This window comes from Elgaria multicarinata, chromosome 8, assembly GCF_023053635.1.
Source record: "Elgaria multicarinata webbii isolate HBS135686 ecotype San Diego chromosome 8, rElgMul1.1.pri, whole genome shotgun sequence".
In the NCBI taxonomy this organism is placed as follows: Eukaryota; Metazoa; Chordata; class Lepidosauria; order Squamata; family Anguidae; genus Elgaria; species Elgaria multicarinata.
This window is the reverse complement of record NC_086178.1, coordinates 8,374,327-8,394,737: the sequence shown is the minus strand read 5'-3', so window position 1 is coordinate 8,394,737 and position 20,411 is coordinate 8,374,327. Positions and strand designations below refer to the sequence as shown.

Below are 20,411 nucleotides of genomic sequence, written 5' to 3'. Positions count from 1 at the left end.
GGGGGACAGGGCATCGGGGATGGGGGAAGATGGACGGGGGACAGGGCATCAGGGATGGGGGAAAGAAGGATGGGGGACAGGGCATGGCGGACAGGGGGAGGACGGGCGAGCGAATGGGCAGGGGGGGCATCAGGCATTGTGGGGGGGAATCAGGGGCGGGGGGAGTGGGGACCCTATATTTATTTTTAAAAACCACTTACCTTTACGGCGGTGTGCTCCTGCGCACATGGCCCTTTAAGGGGGGGGAAATGGCAGATGCGACAGGGCTTCCCCTTGCCCCATCGCGTGTTGACATGTGGAAAAGGGCGATGCGTGCACTAGATGTAGAGCGCCATCGCCCTGACTCCCGGCCAGATTATCCGGTAGGTCTAGCAAGGCCCACTGTCTAAATAGCTTTATAGATAGTGCTGGGGTGGAGTCAGTGGTCATGGTCCTTGTTGGTACCATTGGTGTGGGGAAATATATCATGTGATACTGGAAGCCAAATTTAGATTGCTAAGATCGGGAGTTGAAATCCAGGACTGCTGAATTCCTTGTTATGAATGCGATCACAGTTGTACTATGTTTACCATCTATTTTCAGAGTTCACCTCCTAGAGATATCCTCAGCTTACGAAAATTTCATAGAGAGATCTTGTGTTCCATTTTGCTAACATCCCTCTTAAATTTTGTCTGGAGGAAAGACCAGCACATCTGCTTATTCTGTTGAGTAGAATTTGACCCACAGAGGGTTAAATGATTGTAAAGGGTTAAAAGCTTTGTAATCATGTTTCTGGACTTGGCAAGATTGCAACCGGAGTGTGGAGGACGTGGTCTACGCATCAGACATGGACAGAGGAGAATTGGCTAATTGGACAATTAAGTATGTTGCAATACTAGTGGTGAAATGTATTTAAGATGCACAGTGTTTAATGACATCTTGTTAGGTTTAGGTTGTTAGGTTCAGGTTTAGGTGATTAGGTATTAGGTGTTCGGAGATCCGTGTTGATATTATGATGACCATGCATGTAAATGAAAGTTTATACTAAACTGATGAGAAAACCTCAGTAAAAGAACTTTACTGATGAATAAGGACTGTGAGTATTATTTATTCCCCTCAATGAGTCTCTCAAGGAAAAGTGCAAGGACTTTGCAGCCAAAGCTTTCATTGCATGCTACAGACTATGTTCTTATCATTCACAACTTACCTCTTTCTCTTCCTACAACTTTAGTGAAAGGAGTCAACGGTCGCTCAGAGAATTCTCCTGAATGGTTGATCAGACATTTCTTCACAGCTTGGAATCCAGACAGAACAATTGCAGGTTGATGTCCTAGCCATATAGTGTAAATGTTTCCATATTGCTTTGCCATCTGCCATTTGGGTCAAAGTATAGAAAGGGAATGCTACAATTAAACAATGCAAGTTAATACATGAGGGTTAACCTTGTGAGTGGGGGGGCAGGCGGGTGAGCAAGCAAGCAAGCAGGGGGGCAAAGGGGGCATCGGACATGGTGAGCGGGGGCGGACGGGTGAGTGAGCAAGCAGGGGGGACGAGCGAGCAAGCGAGGGGGCGGGCAGGGGGTGGACAAGCAAGCGAGTGAGGGGCAGGCAGGTGGGGGCATCAGACATTGTGGGGGGGGAATTGGGGCAGGGGGAGCGGGGAACCCCCTTTTTTTAAAAAAAAAAAAGACCTAACTTATCGTTGGTGCGCTCCTGCGCACATGGCCCCTTTAAGTTTTTTTTAAATGGCCGACGCAACAGGGCTTTCCCTTACCCCGTCTCATGTCACGTGTAGACTGGGGCGACAGCCCATGCTAGCTGCAGCGTGGGCTCACCCCTACTCCCCACCAGATTAACAGGTAGGTCCAGCAAGGCCCTCAGTCTCTCCTCGTAGGGCTTTGTTTCCAGACCCCCGATCATCCTGGCTGCCCTCCTCCGAATATGTTCCAGATTGTCTGCATTCTTCTTGAAGTGTCATGCCCAGAACTGGATGCAATGCTCCACTTTGCCTTCTCTCTCCCAGTTTTCCTTTCCCCCTCAGATTCCTGCCTCATCTTTCCTTCTCACTTTCCCTTTGTTCTCCCAGAATATTCCTTCCTCCACCTTTGCTGATATTCCCACCCCATTGTGTTTATTCCCTCCTTTCACCTACCTTGTCCCTGCCTAGTATCAGAGCAGGAGAGAGGCTCTTCTGGTTGCCCAGTCCCACTGTGACAGGCAGGTAGGCAAGCCAAACCTTGCCAGAGGCATCTTATCCAACAACCATAACCCCTTTAGGGCACAATCCTATGCAGGTTTAGACAGAAAAATCTTCCAGCATTCCCAGTTACAATGGCTTAAAGCAGGAGTGGGCAATTTGTGGTTCTCCAGATATATTGTCATACAGCTCCCGTCAGTCCTAGCCAGCACAGCCAATGGTAAGAGATCATGTAGGCCAAAACATCTGGAAGGCCACATGTTACCACCCACCCCTTGCTTAGAGCATCAGCTTTCATGTGTTGGGTCAGGACTAGGGGTGTGCACGGACCCCCCGCTCCGCTTCACTTGCAGATCCGCCATTTTCCGGAGCGGGTCGCTCCGCTCCGCCCCCGCTCCGCCCACTTCCGCTCCGCTCCGCTCGGAGCTCCGGATCCGGATCCGGAGCTCCGTTTTTGCCCCCCCATAGGGTTGCATTGAAAGCTAAAAAAGTAAACAACTTTTTTTCTGTTGAAGTTAGAAACCTCACGTTTGGCACCATGACACCTCATGGGCGTATACACACACACGCCAAGTTTCAAGGCAATCCCATCATCCCCTGATTTTTGGCGAATTTTTGAAAATCGGGCACCCCATTCACACCCCTTGGGATAGCTCCGTCAATTTGCATGTTAGAAACCTCAAACTCGGCACCAGGGCAGCTTATCCATGTGTCCACATGGACGCCCAGACTCAAGGCAGTCCCATCATCCCCTGATTTTTGGCGCGGCTCTACCCTCTAACGCACCACCCATAACCCTAATTCACACCCCTTTAGATAGCTCCGTCAATTTGCATGTTAGAAACCTCAAACTCAGCACCATGATAGCTTATCCACGTGTCCACATGGACGCCAAGTTTCAAGGCAATCCCATCATCCCCTGATTTTTGGGGAATTTTTGAAAATCGGGCACCCCATTCACACCCCTTGGGATAGCTCCGTCAATTTGCATGTTAGAAACCTCAAACTCGGCACCAGGACAGCTTATCCATGTGTCCACAGGGACGCCCACACTCAAGGCAATCCCATCATCCCCTGATTTTTGGCATGGCTTAACTCACCCCAAATTGTCCCATTCTACAACTATGTCAATTTGCATGTTAGAAACCTCAAAGTCGGCACCAGGATAGCTTATCCACTTGTCCACATGGACGCCAAGTTTCAAGGTAATCCCATCATCCCCTGATTTTTGGCGAATTTTTGAAAATCGGGCACCCCATTCACACCCCTTGGGATAGCTCCGTCAATTTGCATGTTAGAAACCTCAAACTCACCACCATGATAGCTTATCCATGTGTCCACAGGGACGCCCACACTCAAGGCAATCCCATCATCCCCTGATTTTTGGCGTGGCTTAAACTTTTTAACTCACCCCAAATCAAGTCCCATTCTACAACTACGTCAATTTGCACGTTAGAAACCTATCCTTTGGTCCCATGACAGCTTACCCATGTGTCCCCATGGACACCAAGTTTCAAGGCAATCCCATCATCCCCTGATGTTAGGGGAACTTTTGAAATTCGGACACTCCAGTATGTCAGGGATTTAAAGTTGCAATTGCAGACAGCTCAATGGGGCCAGTTCCAAGGCAATCCCAACATGCCACGAGATAACCCTAAATCTTCTGGCACATTTGAAAAAGGGATTATTGAACTTGATAAAGTCTAAGTGAGCGCAGGAAGGACTTCTCCCCTGAGTCAAAGCAAGACACATCCACCATCCCTGCAAGGCGGGAAGGGGAGAAAGGAGGGAAAGCAGGCAGGCAGGCAGGCAGGCAGCATGCATTGTAGTGCCGCAAGGATGGCTTGAGCACCAACGCATAGCAAACCAACCCGTAAGCGGGCGCAAGGAGCAAATGAGGCAAAGATGGCTGGTTGTTTCTTTCTAAGCCAGCAGTTACGCCTTGAGGGGCACAGAGGAGGACGATTGGGAGCAAACCAGGCACCAGGCGGGCAGAGAGGCAGGCAGAGTAGGCGAGGAGTCAGTCCTGGCAGATGCCCCACCACAGCAGCACCCCGGGGGAGGCGGGCAGACAGGCAGGCAGGCAGGCAGGCAGGCTGTGGGCATTTCTTGGGGCACAAGGAAGTGAGGCAAGGATAGCTGGTTTCTAAGCCAGCACTGCAGTTAGTCACGCATTGCAAACGCAAACCATCCCAGTGAGTCGGTCACCAAGGAGGACAGGCTAGCAGAGGGGCAGGCAGAGTGACATGTCATAGATCTAGTATTGGGGAGGAGTCAGTCCCGGCAGATGCCCCACCACAGTAGCACCCTGAGTGGGCGTTGGAAAACGCCATCTTGTGGTTCCATACTTCCCCCACCCCATTTCCGGCAGGGTTGCCTGCCTAACCCTTGTGGGGATGGGAGATGGAGAGCTGAGACTGGAAGTGCCAGCAGCAGCAGCAGCAGCAGCAGCCGCCTTCGGCTTTCCCCTGGAACCAGTCGCCTTGCCCGCCTCTTTCCCCATCAAGACCGACTGGTGCTGCCTGTGAAGATGCATCTTCATGCTGCTGGTTCCATAATGCCCTGTCGATGAACCCCTGCTTAGGCTGAGTTTGCAGTGGCGACAGACAGCAAAGCGGGGATCCGCTCCCAACTCAAAGTGGTCCCACACGATGCTTGTCTTTCATTTCCGTGGTGACACCACCAATTGCCCGCCTGAGCTCTCTGGTGTTGCCACAGAAACAGGGGTGTGGGATGAGACTGGGGAGAGAGCCTCGGCCTGCTGCTGCTCCTCCTCAGCCCCCACATCCTGGAGGCCCACCGCCTCCTCCTCCTCCCCCCCTCCACTGTGCTGAGGACCTCGTCTAGGTCCATCAGCAGGCTCGTGGGCTGAAAGGAGAATGAAGGAGTTGGGGATACTCCTCCTCCTCTAATGGCACTGCTGCCACGTGCCGCTTGCAAACGGGCACTTTTCCCATTCCCACCCTCAAAAAGAGAACGCCGGGCACAAGTTGCAGAAGAGAGTGGCTCTGCCTGCTGCTTGTCCTGCTTCTGTTTTGGAGCAGTCAGCCAAGGAGTTGCCCGTTTGATTTTCACAGGAGGAGAGGCAGCCTGCTTACTGCTGCCAGCCTGAGCCTTGCTGCTTTCAGCACGCCTGCTTCCTCTTTTCATGATGACTAATAAAATATTAATACTACTAATACTATGTATAAGGTACTACTAAGAATATGTATAAGAAGAATATAATATGTTTAAATGTAGGGAAATGGGACAAGAAGAATAAAATATTATACTACTACTAATATGTATGAGAATATACTAATATATATATACTACTAAGAATATCTAAAAGAATATAATAATATGTTTAAGAATATTACTAATAAATGTAGGGAAATGGGACAAGAAGTGTGTGTATGCTTTCCCCAAAATGCTCAATCTGTGGCTGCCTGTTGAACTTCACAAAAGCAGCACACTCCGTCCAAGTTACACAGAGAAGAAAAAGAGAATCAAATTTTTTTGGTATATTTTGGTATATAGAAGATAGAAGGAAACACAATCAGGATTTAAGAGAGGGGAGGGGGGGAAAGAACCAACCACTACTATAAGAAGAACAAAATATGAATACTACTAATAATATGTATGAGAATATATACTAATAGACTACTAAGACTATGTAAAAGAATATAATAATAATATGTTTAAGAATAGGGAAATGGTGTGTGTATGCTTTCCCCAAAATGCTCAATCTGTGGCTGCCTGTTGAACTTGACAAAAGCAGCCCACTCCGTCCAAGTTACACAGAGAAGAAAAAGAGAATCAATTTTTTTTGGTATATTTTGGTATATAGAAGATAGAAGGAAACACAATCAGGATTTAAGAGAGGGGAGGGGGGAAAAGAACCAACCACTACTATAAGAAGAACAAAATATGAATACTGCTAATATAATATGTATGAGAATATATACTAATAGACTATGTAAAAGAATATAATAAAATATGTTTAAGAATATAAATGTAGGGAAATGGGACAAAAAGTGTGTGTATGCTTTCAAAAGAAAGCTTTCACAAAAGCAGAACAGTCAGGCTTTAATACAGGGAAGGGGGGGGCAACCAACCCAACCAACCCAACCAACCCAAACACACACTCCAAAATTTACAAATAAAGTTTATATTAAATCAAAGTAAGGGGAAAACACAGGGCAAACTAAGCTATAAGTCAGAAAGAAGCAAACAAACACACACACACGCCAAACTAAACCTATCCTAATCTATCTCCAAAGTCCAAAGCAGGAGCACTAACTAACTAAGTGTTCCCTCCACGAACGCCAACCCACAAAGAGACACAAAACAGAAAGTTCTGAGGGTGGGTCTGCCTTAGTCCCCCTCCAACGCTGGGATTGGAGGAGGATGCTTTCTGAGGAGATCAATTCTCATCAGGATTGGGAGTTGAATGTGCCTGTCATCGCTTCCAAAAAAATAAAAAAATAAATAAAAAAAAACACAAACCCCGATTTTTAACAAAATATTGCACGTGAACCACAGCACGCAGAAAGTTGAGAGTAGTCTCAAAATGACCCCCATCCACGACTCTCTGTGCACAAGAATTTTCAGAACGATAGCTTAAACCCCCCCCCAGTTATCCCCGATTCTTTTCCGCAATGCAATCCTATGGGCGAAAAGCCGAAAACGCCGTTTGAGCCGCGCGGTTGACCCGATTTTCAAAAAAATATAGCACGCGACCTGGACAACGCAGAGAGGTGAGAGTGGTCTCAAAATGACCCCCATCCACGACTCTCTGAGCACAAGAATTTCCAGAACGATAGCTTCAAAAACAATGTAGTTATGCGCGATTATTTGCCGCAATGCAATCCTATGGCGAAATGTTTTCAAGATGGCGATCGGAGCGCTCCGCCTGAACTTGGAGCTCCGAAAAATGGCCTCTTCTCTTCGCCTTGCTTCTAGGGGTCCGCGGTCCGCTCCTACTCCGCCTCTGGGTAAGGCGGAGCAGGCCAATCCGCTACTGCTTCTACGCTCCTAATCGGAGCGGATCACACCCCTAGTCAGGACCAACCACTGGGTTGCAGCTTGAGTTTAGGTGGGTCACAAGAGGAGCTAGGGGGGTGCAGAGTGGGTCTTCTCTACCCAAAAATTTGGGGTGGTGCCCCATTGAGGTGATTCTCTGCCCCAATTTTGGAGCAGCTCCCCTTATTCTGCCCCATCAGATTACCCATCAGTGAACTGCCAGTTTTTGGATAACCGCTCTAGTCAATGGAAATTAATCAAATACTTACAGCACCTTCATTTTTAATGCTAAAGAGATGAAACTTGGCATGGTGATAGCTCTTAAGGAGGGATTTAGCCATGCCTTCAAATCAGATCCATATACACCTTGATATTTTTAAGAATTTTTAAATTTTCCCCCTCAAACCATTATCCCCCTTAAACCAACACACAGACACACACACGTTAATCCACCCCTGTGAATTTATGGAGGGAGCTTTTATCCTTTACTTTGCTAATGCAAAGCTCCACTGCTGCTGGTGAAAGTTTCTACTCCAGCCTTCTCCAACCTGATGCCCTCCAGATGCATTGGAAAACCTCCCCCCCACCAAGCCTTCTCCAACCTGATGCCCTCCAGATCCATTGGAAAACCTCCCCCCCACCAAGCCTTCTCCAACCTGATGCCCTCCAGATCTATTGGAACCCACCCCTGCACTGGAAGCCCAGCCAGCCAACAGGAGTATTTATTTATTTATTTATTGCATTTCTATACCACCAAACAGCTGAGGCTCCCTGGGTGGTTCACAAAAATTAATACTACTCAAAGTATAAAACAAACAGTATAAAAACATGATATGAAATACAATATAAAAGCACATAATAGATTAACTGAAATAAAGAGCCTGTCTGTGCCTGACTCAGGTGTAGAAGCTTTGTCACTCATGATGCCAGTCAGCCCAGCAGCAATTTCACACTGTGGAAATATGAATGATTGACTTCTATGAATCTGAGCAGAAATGTACTCTCTCTCCAGAATCAGCAGCCAGTTAGTGTTTCCCACTCCCCCAAACACTGTGATTGGAGGAGAACACAGTCACGGACAGTGCTGTGGCAATTCCTAATTGGTTAGCCACAGATGTCAATATCAAAGCAACTCCTCACCTCACTCAGCATCTTCCAAATATGGAGATCTTCAATTGAGACACACACAGAGAGAGAGAGAGAGAGAGAGAGAGAAAGAGAGAGAGAGAGAGAGAGGATTGATGCCTGAAAAACAGTTGGAAAATTTCAGAGATGTTAAGCTGCAATTGGGCACGTCTCCACTCTGATATTAATCGCTGGGTTTGGAAGCGGCCAATCTCTACTCTGGAAGATAGAATGCTCTGTGGATGTCCATGGTTACCAGATAATTCTGGGGCGGAGTGCACACCCCTGCTACTACCATACAAAATATATTATATGGTCAATTGAAAAGTGTGTCCCTGGTAGCTTGGAGATAGTTAATACATCTTTTGGCCTGCTCAGAATTGAGCTGCTCTCCTTATAACCTAATCATAATACTTTAGCAAGCAATATGGGCTGATAAGGATTTGTTTATTTTGTGAGAGAGATTGGAAGGGGGCCCCTGCTTAGGGTGACCATATGGCAAGGAGGATATGGCTTCTGCAACTTTAGCAGTTGTATTGAAAAGGGAATTTCAGCCATTGCTGTTTGTATGCAGGCAGCACCTGGTGAAATTCCTGCTTCATCACAACAGTTAAAGCTGCAGGAGCCCTCCCTAGCATGACCAGATACAACAGAGGGCAGGGCTCCTGCAGCAGAGATTTCACCAGGTGCTGCAGGCATACTAATGGCTCCTGCTGAAATTCCCCTTTTTACGCAACTGGGTCCTGTCATCCTTTCCATATGGTCACCTTACTCTTTGTCTCTTGTCTGTTGCAGGTACATAAAAGTTTCCTTCTCCTTTATTGGGAAAAAGATTGTGAGTTGTGTTTGACTGGTAAGAGCAGGGGCTGTTTCTCAGCGGTAGAGCACGTGCTTTTCATGCAGAAGGTTCCAGTTTCAATCCTTGGCCATCTCCAGAGTCTCTCCAGTTAGGTCTAGGGAAGAATCCTGCCTGAAAGAATAGACAGCTGTTACCAGTCATTGCTGCTAATACTGAACTAGATAGGTCAATGGTCTGTCTCAGCATAATCCAGCTTCTTACGTTCCTATGCTCCACTTGATGCCAGAGGATCTACAAGAAAGGGATATTTAGGTGGATCCGATTTTATAATACAGAACATCTAGAGCACATTTTATCATACATTAGATTACATACATTACAAGCAGACTGAAGGGGTGTGTGCAGAGAAGTCTTTTCTATTTAATTTTTTTTGTTCTCCAGCCAACTACATGTTATATGAGGTATGTGCAAGGCGGCACCGGCTATTAGAGGCCTTGTTTCTTTTGAGTAATCTCCTGCTTATGAAATTGTGGAGCAATAACATTTTGAGAGAGAATAATGCATCTGTTCCTGTAAGTGTTTGTTATTTTGTGGGAAGTTACGGCAAGGAGATAAAACATCCCAAATATTGTGAGTTGTGGCTCCATTGGAGCTGTAGCTTCCAAGGTTTGTGCAGCTCAAGTGTAGTTTTTAAATTTGTTTCTTTCTTACATTTATATCTTGTCTGTTTTCCACCTTGGAACTCAAGTTGGCATACAAATGTCGATCTTCCACCCAGGAACTGACCAGAATCTACCTGTGTCACGAAAAGCTTCATCCCGTGTACCTGATTCCCTCAGATTATCCCTGTAGAGCTAAGATTTCGTTGTTGTTGTTTTTGCTACCAGGTGACAGCAATCCTTTGCATACCATGAAGTGAGTTTAAGGGGGGAAATGTTAAAAAATCATTAAAAAATCAACGGATATCCCAATTCAATTCAAATTGGGAATGCTTAAAGCTCTCCCTAGTATCTATTATTGTACCAATTTTGGTGTCTTTAGCCTTAAAGCTTACGCAGATGTAAGCATTTGTTTAAAATCCTGCTCCTGCGCCCCAGCGGCGGCTCAGAAGATACGCTCAAAATGTAGGGGCTAAATATGGCAACTCTTTTGGCTTTATTGCATAATTAAGGCAGGATGCCTGGGAGTACTTCACAATCAAAGCAGATTATAAGGTGGAAAACTTCTGAGTCCTTTGCATGCAATTCACAGTGATTGCACAGTATAACGCTGGTGTGATAAAGCTCAAAGTATGAATGAAACATGTATTGTTGATAAGAATTCATTATATTTCATAGGACTGCTATTCATAATAATCTGTGTATGAAAACTGCAAATGATTAGTAATAGAACGATCAGCTATGCATATTATAAGCTAGCTTTAAGTTCGTGTTCTAGGGATTGGGGCAAAAAAGCTTGCCTCAAGTAGGGTGATTAGTTCTTGTAAGTAAAAAAGCTCATTATCTCATGTTTTCAGAGATTCATCCCACGTACACTTTTGTTCTCGTTTACACTTGAATTATCCCATTTTGGTTATATAGTGCTTATATTAGATTGTAAGCCTATGCGGCAGGGTCTTGCTATTTACTGTGTAATCTGTACAGCACCATGTACATTGATGGTGCTATATAAATAAATAATAATAATAATAATAATAATAATAATAATAATAATAATAATAATAGTGCTTACATAGCATATGAAAACCCGTAAGCTTACACCTCTGCTGTAGAGCATTGCAGAGATCTATTGAGGTTCCCTCACACATGTTATCACACACCCCCAGATCTTCTTTGTACCTCCTCCTACCGTTCATTGTTTGTTTGAAGTGGGGACAACTCCCTCTCTGACAACAGGGATTGGGATTTGCTTCTCTTGTTACTGAACATCAAAGTAGAACATTATGTAAGACTACAGTCAACTAAATCCCATTGAGTTCAACAGAATGCATTTCCAAATTAGAGCCCCTGGGATTTCAGTCTTAATTTTTGTAACTTTAAAAAGGAAAAAAAAAACTGGGGTGGGTGGCTGGGATGGCTGAACGAAGAGCGGTAGGAAGTGGCTGTCTCAACTCCCAGTGTATGGAGGAGGAGACTTCAAACGTAGCACCAGGACCTCCAATGACAGAGAAATTGAGAGGCAAATCACAGTTAGTGAGAGGATTAAGCGGTCCTTTCCCATGTGGGGGCTCCCAATAAAAATTGGGGGGAACCCATTTTTAAAAAAAGAGAAGAAAAAGGAGGTGAGATGCAGGATCCCCCCCCCCCCCCCGCAATGGAGAATGTTTCCATCTCGGCTTCCCCCTGTTTGTGTCTCTGAGCAAATCTGTGACCGGGCTGTCAAGGACCTTGAGTAATCATTGTGTCGAATCATCCCACTCTGCACCTGGCCGATATTCCCCTGTTGTACATGCAACCAAGCCAATAAAAGATCAAGGCTGAGCCGGTTTATTATTTATTTATTTATTTATTTATTTATTTATTACATTTTTATACCGCCCAATAGCCGAAGCGCTCTGGGCGGTTCACAAAAATTAAAACCACAGTAAAACACCCAACAGGTTGTGGGGCTTCCTTGCAGCAGTGTGGATCCTGGTAACATAGGCTGAGAGGGAATGCTTTTCTGTCTGTGAGGCTACGTCCCACAGAGGTAGAGTTCATATAAAAGTTAGTTTAAGGGCTGGATGACTTGGGAAAGGAGTGGCTGCTTGTTCAGCATGGGGGGGGGGAGGGTTGAGTGTGTGAGTGTGGGGAGTGTTGTGTTTGTCCTTCCTGCCTTTCTTGTTTTTATGCTGTGTCCTTTCCCCTTATGTGTTGTTCTGTCCCTGGGACGTGGGAACCCTACCAGACCTTGTGTGTGCATTTAATAAATTGTTTTGAACCCTACCGTGATGTGGCTGTTATTTCTGGTGCGTCAGACTCATCCTAGACTGGGGACGCAGGTTACTGGCTCCTTGACAGGCAGTACTGCTCAGCCCACCAAGATGGTTCTACGATCGGAGTGCCTCCAACAAGCCCCCCCCCATTTTTCTAAACACTCTCAAGTTCCCAGAGAAACTTTACAGTCTCAAGGCCAAAGGAGGTTGTTTGTGAGCTCTTTCCCTGAGATTCCTGAAACTTGCACAGACATTCCAAACTAGTTTTAATTAAAGCTAACTATAACCTGCAAGGCATCCTGGCCTTACTTGAACCCTATACCTGATACACCCTCACCCTGGGGGTGTGGTTGGGAGCTGGAAGAGCTCTGGATTATGTGGATCCACAGCTGCACCCTCTCTGCCCACAAGCACACACCATCACACTTCTTTCCCCTCTCTCCAAAGTTGGAGTTCTGACTTTGGAAAAGAAGCCGTAATGAAGGTTCCCACAGTGACTGGAAGGGGCTAGGAGAGGTGATTCATGGTCAGATCTCTCTCACTGTGGGTGGATCTTCACAGCAAATTTGGCTGTGTTAAACATTACAAACTATCTGTACTGTAAAGTAGATATTTGACCTCATCCTTATCACTGAGGGTAGGAAGCACCCCTAAGAGCTTCTCTAAATATTTTTTCCTAGGCGTTTCATGCAGTTTACAGTGTAGCATATAGTACATGGTGTCCTCTACCGATTGGCTGCCACAGATGTATAGGTGCTAATCTATGGGGATTTTCTTGAACTTGCCTTCCATAAAGTTGGATTTCATTGGCTGGCAGCTTCAGGGTAGTGAATGCCCTGTGAAGAGGTGGATTTAGTTCAGACAACTATTTCTCTATCCTGTGGTGACATTTTTTTAAAAGGGTAAGTATTAGAAGATCTGGATAGACAGATAGCCTCCATATCCTTGTTTGCAAATAGCTATCAGAGATAGAGAAAGCCAGGGAGTTCCAGAAAAACATCTATTTCTGTTTTATTGACTATTCTAAAGCCTTTGACTGTGTGGATCATAACAAATTGTGGCAAGTTCTTGGTGGCATGGAGATACCAAGTCATCTTGTCTGCCTCCTGAGGAATCTGTATAATGACCAAGTAGCAACGGTAAGAACAGACCACGGAACAATGGATTGGTTTAAGATTGGGAAAGGAGTACGGCAGGGTTGTATACTTTCACCTTACCTATTCAACTTGTATGCAGAACACATCATGCAACGTGCTGGGCTTGATGAATCCAAGGCTGGAGTTAAAATCTCTGCTATATACAGTTTAATCAATTCATTTACAAAATATTACCCCCAATTTTTTAAAAAAAAATGGCCCTCAAAATAAAATATAAAATTGGCATTACACCCACTTCTGCTCATAGATAGACTGTAGGCATTCCTGGTGGCAGTCCCAATTAGATGTGTATAAAGGTAATCTGTACTGACTCCAACTTAGTTGGCTCTGGAATACCCCAAATTTCTGCCACATAAGTCATCTGAGGAATAACCTTGGCAGCAAAACCTCTTAGAGCTAGTAACACAAGGCTACCACTCTTAACTCTGGAAAATGTCAACATTGACTGAGTTGAACTTTGGGCTTTTAGTTTAGTAGCTTCCCAATGGCTGTTCCATGAACTGTTATGTGCAAAACAGATCCCCAGATAGTTGAATCTATTGGACTGTTCCAGGAGATGATCGCCTAAGAACCATTTATGTTGAATTACATGCTTACCAAATACCATAACTTTGGTCTTAGCATAATTCACACTCAACTCTTTCTTACGGCATATTTCCCCAAACAATTATTAAAAATCTCCTTATGCCTATTTGAGTTTGGGATAGAAGGACCATATCATCAGCATACAGCAATATGTTCAGTTTCCACAAACCAATAGCTACTGGGAAATTGGATTTGTCAGCTAGTTGTTCAACAGCACCATTCACATAGATATTAAACAGCAAGGGAGCTGGCTCAATCCAGACAAGACTGAGATGCTGCTGGTGGGTGGTTCCTCTGATCGGATGGGGGGTGTTCAACCGGTTCTGGATGGGGTTGCACTCCCCCTGAAGGAGCAGGTTCGTAGCTTGGGGGTTCTCCTAGAACCATCTTTGTCACTTGAGGCTCAGGTGGCCTCAGTGGCACGGAGTGCTTTCTACCAACTTCGGTTGGTGGCCCAGCTACGCCCCTATCTGGACAGGGATAACCTAGCTTCAGTTGTCCATACTCTGGTAACTTCCAAATTAGATTACTGCAATGCCCTCTACATGGGGCTGCCTTTGAAGACGGTCTGGAAGCTGCAGCTTGTGCAAAATGCGGCGGCCAGATTGATAGCTGGAACAGGGAGGTTTGAGCATATAACACCGATTCTGGCCCACTTGCATTGGCTGCCTATATGTTTCCGAGCCCAATTCAAGGTGCTGGTTTTAACCTATAAAGCCCTACATGGCTTGGGACCGCAATACCTGATGGAAGGCCTCTCCCGAAATGAACCTACCCATACACTGCGCTCAACATCTAAGGTCCTCCTCCGAGTGCCTACTCCAAGGGAAGCTCGGAGGATGGCAACAAGGGAGAGGGCCTTTTCAGTGGTGGCCCCCCGACTGTGGAATGATCTCCCCGATGAGGCTCGCCTGGCGCCAACATTGTTATCTTTTCGGCGCCAGGTCAAGACTTTTCTCTTCTCCCAGGCATTTTTAACAGCATTTTAACAGCATTTAACAACGTTAAGTTTGTTTTTAATGGACCCCACAATTGTTGTTTTTAAATGGATACTGTTGTTTTTATACTGTTTTTATGTGTGTGTGTGTTTTTAAATTGTATACTTTTAATGTTTACTATTTTTAAATGTTGTAAACCGCCCAGAGAGCTTCGGCTGTGGGGCGGTATATAAATGTAATTAAATAAATAAATAAATAAATAAATAGCCTTGTCTTACACCTCCGGTTGACAGCTGGCCTTGCAGCTTGGTACCAGTGTACAAATTCTTGATTAAAGTCAGCAGGTTCCTCTCCACCCCAAGTCTCCATAGTGTCCTCCATAGGATCTCCCTATTTATCCCATCAAAGGCAGCAGTCACATCAACAAAAGCAGCATGTAGTTATTTCCTCAGGGCACATGCATATCTTTCTCTCAGATGGTTTAGAACAAAGCATTGATCTATAGTTGACTTCCCATGTCAGAAGCCTGCTTGTTCATCAGGGATAATATTGTTGTTGTCAATGCAGGCTTCAACTTTATCCAAAAGATAATGTATGTTCATGTTTAGCCTGGAGAAGAGAAGATTGAGGGGAGACATGATAGCACTCTTCAAATACTTCAAAGGTTGTCACACAGAGGAGGAGGATCTCTTCTTGATCCTCCCAGAGTGCAGGACACGGAATAACGGGCTCAAGTTAAAGGAAGCCAGATTCCAGCTGGACGTCAGGAAAAACTTCCTGACTGTTAGAGCAGTACGACAATGGAATCAGTTACCTAGGGAGGCTGTGGGCTCTCCCACACTAGCAAAGGATGGCTTGTTTCTTTCTAAGCCAGCAGTAACGCATTGCAAACCATCCCTGCGAGGCGGTCACAGAGGAGGAGGACAGGCAGGCAGAGAGCCAGGCAGAGATATGCCATAGATCTAGTATGGGGGAGTCAGTCCCTGCAGATGCCCCACCACAGCAGCACCCGGGGGGAAGGCAAGCAGGCAGCAGACATTTCTGGGGGCACAAGGAAGTGAGCCAAGGATAGTTTCAAAGCCAGTAATGCAAACCATCCCTTTGAGGCGGGAGCAGCACAGAGAGATGCCTTTTCTTTTGCATCCCATAATTAGGAGGCTAGGAGGATAAGAGTAAAGCTTTGTGATCCTTGCTTCAGAGTTGATTGACTGCACTGTGATCACAGCCATTATTAAACAACAACAACAACAACAACAACAACAATAGTAACATTAATAATAGCAGTACTAATTAATATTAATAGCAATAATAATAATAATAATAACAACAACAACAACAATAAGGAGTTGAACCACAATGAAAGCCTGCCTGACTTCACTGAAGAGGAAAAGCCAGGAGAGCTTGGGCTATGGGGTGTAAATATAAAATGGAATAAATAAATAAATAAATAAATAAATAAATAAATAAATAAATAAATAAATGAGGGGTGGAATTAAAAGCAACAGTGTTGCTGAATAAACAACAAGAAGAATTTTTTTAAAAAGGCTAAGTCTGTCTTTTACCAGTAACAGGAAAGTGGACGTGCCCAAGGGGAGGGGGATATGCCAATTTTTGACTGGCCCTAAGTAAGTACCAGTCTTAAGAAGCTACCTGTCACTTCAACTCATTACAGGCATTAGTTTCCACTGGTTACTCTGATGACCCTCCAAGGGTGGGAGAGTGTGTGCATTGGGCACGTCCACATGCCCTAGGGGAGCTCATCCCCTTGCACCACATCTATTCAGTTGTTCCCCAAGGTTAGGGTGGGTAGCAGTGCTGTGTTTCCTATCTGTTATTTATTTGCTTAGTATATGATTTCAGATTCTGTTTGTGCATTTGGTGGGGCTACTGTTTTAAAAAATACTGGGGAAAGTCCATTCAGACTAAGAAAGAGAAGTTTCCCAGTATCCCAAGTTATTAAGTATCCCGTTTTGCCTATCCCCTCCTCCAACTTTGGGATCATGTGATCATGACTGGGAGTTGAATCTACCTCTCAGCAATTCAAAAAGGTACCTCTCCCGCTTTTTTTTTTTACCTGATTTTTAAAAAAATATAGCAAGCGAACCGCACCACGCAGAGTGCTGAGAGTAGTCTCAAAATGCAGTCAGCAAACTCGATATCAATTCTTTAATTTCTTTTCCACATTTTAAATCTTCAAATATTGACAGTAATGCAATTTTTGGTGTTTGTTCTATTTTCATTCCCACTATTTCTTCAATTTCAAAAAACACCTTCTTCCATAATCTTTGTACATATTTGCATTGCCACCACATATGTAAATACGTTCCTTTTCCCCCACAACCTCTCCAACAATTTGCTGAATGCTGATTATTTATCTTATTCAATCTAATCGGGGTTAGGTACCACCTCCACAAAATTTTAAAATAATTCTCTTTTATTCTCACTGACATACTTCTCAACACTCTTTGTTTCCACAGTCCCTCCCAGCTCTGTCGCCCTATTTGTACTTTCAAATCTGTCTCCCATACCGTTTTTCCTGAGCTATCCATTAGCCCCTTTTCTAACAATATTTTATATATTTCGCTCATTAACCCTTTTAAGACTATACTTCCTCCTTTACCTTTTTCCTTATTTACTATTAACTCCTCAAACTTCGTCATTTCTCTACAAACTCTATTTTCTTTAATCCACTTTTTATTCCATTGTTCTAATTGCCTAAACTCTAACCAAGATAATTTTTTCTCCTTTAACAGCTCTTCCATATCTTCTCTTGTATTTATATCTCTTAACCAATCCTTTAATTTCATTTTATTTTTCTCTTTTAATATTTTACTTAATCTACCCTTCAGTTGCTCTGGGAAATTCTTTAACATTATTACCGGTGACAAGGGAGAGTTGCTCGGAAGCAGCTTCCCTTTAAATTTACTCCAAATTTCCCATTGAAACCTCAGGAGTGGATTATCTATACTTTCAACCCACTTTCTCCCTCCTTCCTTAAAAAAAACATTTTCCAAACTCATCTCTACATTACATGTAGTTTTATCCTCCATCCAATCTAAATCTCCTACTCCTATAATTGCTTCTACAATATGTCTTAACCTATTTGCTGCATAGTATAATTTTATATTTGGGAGACCCAATCCTCCCTTTTTTTGGCTTAAATACCATTTATTCTTATTTACCCTCGCTTTCTTATCTCCGTTACAATATTTATTAATAATATTTTGCCAACTTCTGAAATTTTTATTGGTAACATCCTAAACACAAAATTTATCTTTGCTAAAATCTTCATTTTTATTAATGCTATTCTTCCAAACCAAGATAGATTTAATCTTTTATATTTTTCCAATTTTTCTAATACCTCTTTTTTAACCTCATTAAATTCTCCTTTTCTAAATTATCTAAGTTTTTTTGTAATTTTAATTCCCAAATATCTAATCTGTTCCTTAACTCTCATTTCTATTCCCTTACGTTCCCATTCCTTTTCTTCCTTCTTTGTATGATTAAACAAAATCATCTCTTATTTGGACCAATTTATTCTTAATCCTGTAACTTCTTCAAATTCTCTCAATTGTTGTTTAATTCTATCTATTTTTCTTATTGGATTCTTAATAGTCAGTAGGGTATCATCCGCAAACATATTCAATTTTATTTCCCTTACATCTCCAATTCCTTCTATCTCTCCATCATCTCTTATTGCATTCGCCAATACTTCCATAACCATTACAAACAGGACCGGCGAGAGCGGACATCCTTGTCTTGTACCTCTGGCTAGTCGTATTTTTTCAGTGAGTCCATCGTTTACCACCACTACAGATGTATTTTGGGAATATAACTGTTCTATTATAGTTTTAAATTTATTTCCAAATCCCATTTTATCTAAAATAATCTTTAATGCCTGCCAGCTCACACAATCAAAAGCCTTAAAAATATCCAATGCCAAAATTCCTGCCTTAATCTTTGATTTTTTTATCACATGTATTACATTTAAAACTCTTCCCACTAAACTATGCATCTGCCTCCCCGCCACAAATCCACATTGATCTTCTCCTATATATTCTGATATAAATTTATTTAACCGTTTAGCCAAAATAGATGAAAAAATTTTAGCATCCTGATTTATTAATGAAATAGGTCTATATGAATCGGGGATAGTCAAATCTTTGTCTGGTTTTGGAATTAATATTATCAATGAATGTTCCCATGATTCTGGTATCTTCTCTCCTAATAATATAGCGTTATAAAGTTTCAATAATTTCGGAATTAATAACTCCGAAATAACTCCACAGAAAAAAGAAAGTTCTCTTCCTCAACTTAATGAGTTATTGGCTAATTAATTTTATTTATTTATTTATTTATTTATTTATTGCATATCTATAACGCCCAATAGCCGGAGCTGTCTGGGCAGTTCACAAAAATTAAAAACATTCAAAGTATAAAACAACAGTATAAAACCATAATATAAAATACAACATAAAAGCTCAAGCAGATAAAAACAGCAGCAATGCAAAATTACAAATTTAAAACACCAGTAAAAATTTATGTATAGACTGTTACAATGCTGGAAGCTAAAGCCATATAATGTAGGTGCCAAGTGAACCTCCTTAGGGAGCTCATTCCACAGCCAGGGTGCCACAGCAGAGAAGGCCCTCCTCCTGGTAGCCACCTGCCTCACTTCCTTTGGCAGGGGCTCGCGGAGAAGGACCCCTGAGGATGAACTTAGGGTCCGGGCAGGTACATATGGGAGGAGACATTCTTCAGATAGCCTGGCCCCGAGCCGTTTAGGGCTTTGAATGTTAATACCTGCACTTTAGAAAGACTTACCTTAATGCGAGTATTTTCATGAAATCTAAATCCAATTCGCCACGTACTTCCAATTATAGGAAGGGAAAGAGGCCCAGGAGGGTAGTGTCTGTGTGACCAGAGTTGTTTCAAAAAGAGCAGAATCCAGAGGGCCACCAGCAGAGCAATCAAAAATACCCATATCCCCACCATTCTCCTGCCTCCTCTTTCTCTTTAATTCTTCTAATAGGTATAGGTCAGTTGCACCCTCTTTTTCCAATGGCCTTATACTTTCCTCAGTGACTCTACTCCTCTCTCTCTCTCTCTCTCTCTCTCTCTCTCTCTCTTTGTACAAGCATGTGTTTATATTTTTGAATTATTAAAAACAAATTAGCAATAAGTCATCTGACATTCTACACAAACTAGTATTGGAATCACCCTACAGGTATGTATCACAATAGCACACTGCAATTTGCAATGCTCCTAATTCTGATATGTCACTCAAATAATAGGGAGGGAGAGATTTTTTTAATGTCAAAGGCCAGAATAAGCCAGGTCATGCTACAAATGCTACGAATATACAGAATAATTAATATACTATATTTCATGAAATATACATAAATATAAGAAGAGCGCTGCTGGAGAACACCAAATGCTTATCATGCCATACTCCAGCTGGCTCAAAGAGCTGCAGCCAGATTGTTGACCGGGGCTGGTTACAGGGAGCACACAACTCCCCTGTTAAAACAGCTCCACTGGCTTCCAGTCTGTTTCCAGGCACAATTCAAAGTGCTGGTTATAACCTATAAAGCTCTGTATGGTTCGGGTCCAGGTTATTTGAAAGAACGTATTCTCCCTTATGAGCCTGCCCGTGCTTTGAGATCTTCTGGAGAGGCCCTTCTTTCAGTCCCACCTTCTTCACAGGCATGCTT

The 20,411-nt window shown here is 43.5% G+C and overlaps 1 pseudogene; it reads right to left on the bottom strand.

Annotated features, from left to right (window-relative positions):
• Nucleotides 1-19,692, bottom strand: part of LOC134402416 (cytochrome P450 2C39-like) — a 44,215-nt pseudogene extending 24,523 nt beyond the window's left edge.
• Between the last annotated feature and the right edge of the window lie 719 nt (nt 19,693-20,411).